Genomic DNA, 7690 nt, shown 5'->3' on the forward strand with positions numbered 1-7690 from the left:
TCTGTGCATAAAATTGAATATTGACCTCCGTTTAGTAGGTTCCTTTTTTTAGGATGATATGACGTGTATACTTTGCTCATTAGTTTATGTTAATATGGTATGCAACTGTTCTCTTATTTTATTCCGTAATGTATTTGTAACTTTATGTAACTTCCTGTACCGGTTGAAATTGTTATGTTATTACAAATTATCACTATATATAAGACTTGCACCAGGCCCCCTCTTTGGGTTATCTATTTCATACCGGTCCATTGTCTGTACACAGGGCTTCAAGGGGGTGTAGTAAATCGCCAAAATTGGTAGCCAAATAAAATAAGTTTCGAAACTAGACGGCTGAAAGGTGTCTAATTTGACATCCTGTACAGAACATCCGAGTGCCGCAACCATCTCTGAAAAGATGGACATACAGATACAATTAGATGGTGTTGGTTTGCTTTCCCAGCCACGTTGAATTCTCCAGGATGACTTGCGTGACTGCATAATCTAATTCGGCTTCGAAACCGATCTCAAAGGACGTGTGCCACTACCATTAATTCTATAGATTGACGTAATTGGTCATCCCAAACTGATACAGCGCCTTAACTTTCCCGGTATTTTTCCGATTTTACACTAGAATGGCAACAGACGGTATACTGTCTGCAGAATTTACTTCCCTCCTTATAGTGTTACGCCAGCTCTCCATGAGGAGATTCTGGCAGCTTTTCATCGTGATAAGGTATCTGACATTGTAGTTCGCACTCCTTCCCGCAAATCACCGAGTTTGGATGGGCTTGCCAAAGAATTGTATGTTCGGTTTTAGCATCTCATAGAAGATGCGATAACATCTACGATGAACGAAGTGGTCAAGGTGCACACATCACGCCCTCCATTAAGGTCGGAAAGATTGTTTTAGTTCTCAAAAAGACGCGACGTCTGTCCTTGGATCAGGTCTGACCGAAAGCGATACTCAATTTAGATTATAAAATCGTAGCACCGGCGATAAATATCCCTTGTCGGTTTTGCATTTAGACATTGTCGCACGTTATCAAAGTTGTTTCCCAGCTCGTACTCTCCTGACTTTCGTTGCTGAATGTCGTGGTCACATCTCGATTGCTTCCACTGTTCCTGTGTCTGGAGCTTTACTTTTCATTGATTTTAATCATGCATTTGACCGAGTGAGTCTTGATTTTGTTGTTGCGAGAGTTGGTTTTCATGATGTCGCACGACGGATGTTCACCCTTCTAATTATTGGTATTTAGGCATTTACTGACGTGAATGGTCGCCTTACTACCACAACTGAAGTTTGTCGAGGTGTCCTGCAGGTGAGTCCTCTTTCTATGTCGTTATTCGTGCTATTTCTGAAACCCTTAGTGTCGTCCATAGCTCTTCGATTGGGTGGCTGGTCGTTATTGGGGGGGAAGGTTCATCGTTAGAGCAAATTCCGATGACATTTTGGAACTTCTTAGTGTTCATCACGACATACCTGTGCTCAAGGATGCTTTGGGAGCATTTTGGCGTCTTGCGGAGCACAGATTAATGACCAGACGAGTCGGTTACTCAATTTACAGGGATTTAATGCCGCAGCTAGGATTCCATGGCCTGTGGCGGTCGCCCGTCGTAGATAGTTGGATGTTATGATTGATCGTTGTGCGATGGAGGTGGCTGTGTTAAACTGGATGTGCGCCACTGGCTGGATTCAAGGAGCAATCCTTGAACACGAACGTCGCTTGCTCTCGTTACTTCATAAGGTTCAGACCTTGGAAAGTTATGTGTTGTGTGTTGAGTAAAGCCTATTTTGTTGCCAAAACTTTTCTCCTCCCTGCGATGATTTCCCGAAAGCTACACGATTATAGGGGGAGGTTATCTGGCTAAACCCTTTTTTTCGGGTGCGCTATGAGGTTATGGCGAGTTCCCGGCTGATGGGAGGTTTGAGCCTCCCTGATGTTCGGGCCAAGGCTTCTGCTTTATTTTCTCAACGCACTGTGACTTCACGTCCTCCAATCCCAAGCAGCTCGCCTTTTTGCCTGACTCCGACCTGCGAGCTTAACCCCTCCAATAGATGTTGATAGGATAAATAATAAATCAAGGCATGTTCGTGAATTTTTTCTTGAGGTTAGATATTTGGGAGTTGATATTCTTTCCCAGTCGCATCTCTCTGTCAAAATGCTGCTCTGTCGCTAGATGCTTCCAAATCGCGCTCCGTATCTGGAGTCTATCTCCAAAGACACAATGGAAGATTGTTTGGTCCAATGTCAACCCACCTAGTTTGCCGATGGAAGTGGAGTCCTCATGGTACCAAGTCATTCATAACCTTGCCCCCCACCAACGTTCGAATTTTTCGCATTGGCCTTAGACAGACGGATTCAGTCGTTACCATGGAACGGGTGCATTATGTCATCGATTGGTCGCCTGCGGTCACAGACATGGTGGAGTTGGCTCCACCGACAATTGACCTTTCTTTCCAGGACGACTTAAGCGGCAATATCCAGTGAGATTCTCCTGCGTCCAGATTTAGCCTTCTTTCTCAGAACAAAGAACAGGACTGTTATGTGGCTTGTCTGGCATGATGCTCTTTACGCCGTGGGGAGTGAGTCTGACCTGGACTCTTGTGCCTTTTGCCAACACATATTAATGGCACACTCGATATGGCAAAGTATGCCACACTATCGTGAGCTTTTTGCGAATGTACTGTACCTGGTATTTAATCGTCAAGGAGTTGGATGAAGTGCAGAATCCCTTTTCTCTTCGAATGTTTCATTCCAGTTACCATGCTTCTGGTAAACTTTAAAAAAAAAAAAAAAAAACAAGGAAATGTGTTGAGTTAACTGGTCCTCTTGGTGTTTTCGCCATAGTTCCTTTTCAGGTGTGTTGCTAGAGAGATTATTTCATTTTTTGGCCTTATTTTTGCTTAAGTAATACAAAAATAAACAAAAATTGTGGCAGACCAGGGCTGGAAATGAATGTTTTCGTTTTTAAGTGACAGAAACCATGTGGGATTAAGACAGATTTTGTTTATTTCCTTTTTGAGTAGCAAGTTGTAAGATTTTATCAAAAAAATTAAGATAAAAAAGCCAGTACTATGAGTAGGACCAGGACAATGATAGACTGGTGACGGGGGGGGGGGCGAGTTTGGGGGGGGGGATGCATCGTGGCCAGGCGTCGGGATTGGACTCCTACCCACCTTACCTCCACCCACCCTTAGGCTGACCGTGTCCGCCCTTTCCAGCCACTACAAAAAATAAAAAAATTAAAAGAAATTTTTATCATCACTGCTTCTAGACCTCTAGATCTCGTGTTTGATTCTCGGCCAGTTTACGGATTTTCTTCATTCGGGAACTGGGTGTTTGTGTTTTCCTAGTCATTTCTTCTCATCTTCATCACAAATAAGTGTTAATTCGCCGAAGTCACGACCGAACAACCCCAGACAGCGTCTTTTGGCCTTAATGCCCTACAGCCACTTCGTTTTCTCCTTACCGTATCAAGTGCTCGCGGCGTTACCAGGCCGAATTTGATCTTTTGGTGGGCATTGGTAGTAATGTTATGGTTCATCGGTGTATATACATGCTAAGGCGCACTTGTTAATACTTCTAGAACCTGCACCTGCAAAAGGAGGTAATCGAAGAATCGTCGTCGCATTTCGATGCAACACTGAACTCATGTCTGAAGTGAGATATGAATTATATCGCCTCATAAGATTTTGCAATACTGCAATTCACTACTCTAAATCTTCAACCGTATCAACAGGAGCGCTGTACACTTCATTTTTGAAATGACTACAGACGATAAAATCCAGGTAAGCTGAGCTTGGATGTTAAGGTGCAGGCCCTGCGCGAACTCTCCATCTTGGACCATACTGGACATTTAGATGTCATCTTACATCAGTAGTAAATTGGTAAAATTGGAGTCCAAGTAGATGAATTAACCAAAATGTTTCAATTTGAAATAAATTTTTACTACCTGGGAAAATATTAGTAGTGAAGTCACCACAAATTAACCTTTATTGTTTGGTATTTAGCTACTCGATTGCAGAACCAGCTCATTGGTTTTGGGTTTAGAGGTACTCAAGATACACTCCGCCACACACCGTCAGGTGGCTTGCGGAGTATGGATATAGATGTAGATGTAGAAGTCTATCACCTTTTTCGATACAGCTACCCCCGTCAGTTTTAGAAGTTTCGAGACTGGATTAATCTAAGGAATACAGAAACGTCAATATGGTAGTTTCACCCCCCCCCCCCCCCTCTCTCCCACATGAGTAAAATTCACTGACTGACCGTGCAACCATTTTAACCTGCTAAAAAGGTCCTCCTTTGGAACGTTGTTCAATTAGCGAGTCACACTCTTTCTTTCTTCAGTCTTGACGTTCCATCAGAGAGCCACTTTGTCGTTTTGCGGTTGGTTAGTCTGGTAACACAGAGCCTCGACGCCCGTTACAATTTTTATTTTTTTCAGAAAAGTATCGTCCGTGTTTTTCATTACAATTATGAAACGTCAGGAGTTCTCGCGTCTTTGATTTTGTTCGGGACTCAAGGTGTACGGGACAAACTCTGCACACACCTTTCTCTTCTACAAAACATTCTAGAGTCTGTATTGAACATTTGATTTAGAGATGTTGCTCCATTGGGATCAGAGACACAACAGTGTTGACACACTACATCCTCACGTCCACTGCTTAAAACTGCCTGTTCGAAACTGAGTGGTGGAATGCACAGCTGTTGTATACAGATCTCAGTTCCAGCTGCAACCGTAGTAACTGCGTAGTATATGTAAGTAGAAAATCAGTGTCAGAATTTTTTGGACGGGCGGTGTATTATTAATAATTGTTCCGCTGTAATATATTTATTATTTCGCTTACAACAATCAGAACATATGTTTGAGTCCTTCGTGTTCACAAGAACACACTAAGAAAAAGCACTGTTAAATCCATATACATGCCTACTGTGGGACTGGAATCCGTGACGCAGCCTCGACACCAGGGAGCCTGAAATTTAGTTTATAATTGAGTTTCCGCTCTCGCGGTAGTACGTTACCGCACCCGTGTAACTTTGTATGCGACCAGCTGCTAACACAGTTGTTCAGTCTACATTTTGTCCAGATATCTTTCTCATCAAACCATAGGTATCCGATCGAACGAAAAAGGTATTGTGTCTATGGAAATTCGGAATTCGCCACAGCTGGGAGCAGGTGTTCCAGAGCTGTCAAATCCAGTTTCTTCTGTAATCTGCAGCACGTCGATCCGCACGGAAAGCGTAATTGAAACATCTGTGACGAGCCCGTTGTTTTCAACGTACACTGCCCCTGCTGCCATGCAAATAACAAATACACTGGTTTTTTTTCGAATATGCTACGAGATCTCTCTGTAACGACACAATGACAAGTGTTATCCGGAACTGAAAAGTCGGTCTTGCGCTGTGTGTTTCAGAAATTATTAGTAGTTCTCGACCAGGCGGATAGGGTGAAATTACAAGGGTTCAAAGAAATGTTCATTTGAAATCAGAAAGATCAAATAGAGGTATTTAGTGCACATAATTGTTTCCGAGATATAACACACTTCATTTACATCGAACCCTTTTGGTTGTTAATGGCACGTAGTTATTTTTGGGAAACGAATGACCGGACAAAAAAATTTACACTTCCAGACTAGTATGGTATGTGAACAATTAGAGACGGTTCCATTACCCACATAAAATTTAATTTACTAGAGTATACAGCTTTATGGCGTTCTTCCACCCTCTATCACACATGTGAAGGAACGTATCATTCACACTACCTTTATGTGACGGTAATACTTTTACCTGATCACCAGAAATCTTTATACCTGACCCCGTAAAGTGTTTATTTATGGGAAGAAACAAGTATCGAAGAGGGCTGAATAATTGAGTTGAAATGTCAGATTCATCATAAAGGGACACGTAGATGCACTAAGGTTCAAATGGCTCTGAGCACTATGGGACTTAATTTCTGAGGTCATCAGTCCCCTAGAACTTAGAACTGCTTAAACCTAACTAACCTAAGGACATCACACACATCCATGCCCCAGGCAGGATTCGAACCTGCGACCGTAGCGGTCGCAGGGTTCCAGACTGTAGCGCCTAGAACCGCTTGACCACCCCGGCCGGCATACACTAAGGCCACCAATGTAATACACGCACCAAAAATAGTTTTTCATCACCCCGGTTCACGGAACTCCTAAAGATAGACGTCGACTGTGGATTTTGTATCACAGACACAGTCCCCTTGAGTGTTCAGAGATGTCACTAAACCCGCCCAAAGACGTTAACAACCATGCATGAGCAGTGCATATCAGACGGAGGGTGTCCGACAGCCGTTCAGTTCCAGTCATTCCACCAGGAAGGAGGTACACGGTTCGTCTTGTGTGTAGTTCAATCATAGCTAGACGGTCAATACCGCGGTTCGATCGCGTCCGTATTTTTACTTTGTGCCAGGAAGGGCTCTCAACAAGGGAAGTGTTCAGGCGTCTCGGAGTGAACCAAAGCGATGTTGTTCGGAAGTGGAGGAGATACAGAGAGACAGGAACTGTCGATGACATGCCTCGCTCAGGTCGCCCAAGGGCTACTACTGCAGTGCATGACCGCTACCTACTCAAACTTTGCGCAATAGGCTGTATGATGCGAAACTTCATTCCCGACGTCCATAGCGAGGTCCATCTTTGTAACCACGACACCATGCAGCGCAGTACGGATGGGCTCACCTCTTACCGAATTGACCGCTCAGGATTGGCATCACGCTCTCTTCCCAGAGCGTCGCATTCAACCATACAATCGTCGGAGACGTGTTTGGTGGCAACCTGGTGTGTACAGCAATCTGGACCATCACCTCTTAAGGTCTTGCTATATGATGGTACATCATGCAATGTGTGGTTTTCATGAGAACTAAAAAGAGTGGAAATGATGTTTATGTTGGTCTCTATTCCAATTTTCTGTACAGGTTCCGGAACACTCGGAACCGAGATGATGCAAAACTTTTTTGATGTGTATATTTTCTCCTTAGACTACAAAAGGGCATTGAAGTTGTTTGTTTTAATAATTAAATAGATTGCAATAGAATATTAACTGTTGTAAATGAATTGTGGGCTAGCTGAGTTGTATTGGGAATTGTAAATTCATTCTGCACTGTTTAAAATATATTAGGAACCGCTTTAAATTTGTAACCTTTCAGTTACTAACATAAACTAACACAAGACTATATAACGAATGAAAACCATCTTGTAATGTCAATAAGGAAACGCTTTCATGTGATTGTCTCTGTAAACCGTCGCTTCGAAGCTTGAATGCTTTTATTTCACCTCGAAGAATTTTGCCTTCCTAGGATAATGAATTTGCCAACGGCCTTGCCGCAGTGGCAACACCGGTTCCCGTCAGATCACCGAAGTTAAGCGCTGTCGGGCTGGAGTAGCACTTGGATGGGTGACCATCCGGTCGGACGACCGCTGTTGGAAAGTGGGGTGCACTCAGCCCTTGTGAGGCAAACTGAGGAGCTACTTGATTGAGAATTAGCGGCTCCGCCGGCTCTAGTGGCCTAGCGGTTCTAGGCGCTTCAGTCTGGAACCGCGCGACCACTACGGTCGCAGGCTCGAATCCTGCCTCGGGCATGGATGTGTGTAATGTCCTTAGATTAGTTAGGTTTAAGTAGTTCTAAGTCTAGGGGACTGATGACCTCAGATGTTAAGTCCTATAGTGCTCAGAGCCAT

General features: G+C 43.6%; 1 pseudogene; it reads left to right on the forward strand.

Moving 5' to 3' along the window:
- Positions 1-7320: 7320 nt before the first annotated feature.
- On the forward strand, positions 7321-7438 carry LOC126250158 (5S ribosomal RNA; annotated as a pseudogene).
- Positions 7439-7690: the final 252 nt, after the last annotated feature.

This window comes from Schistocerca nitens, chromosome 3 (genome assembly GCF_023898315.1).
Source record: "Schistocerca nitens isolate TAMUIC-IGC-003100 chromosome 3, iqSchNite1.1, whole genome shotgun sequence".
Taxonomy (NCBI): Eukaryota; Metazoa; Arthropoda; class Insecta; order Orthoptera; family Acrididae; genus Schistocerca; species Schistocerca nitens.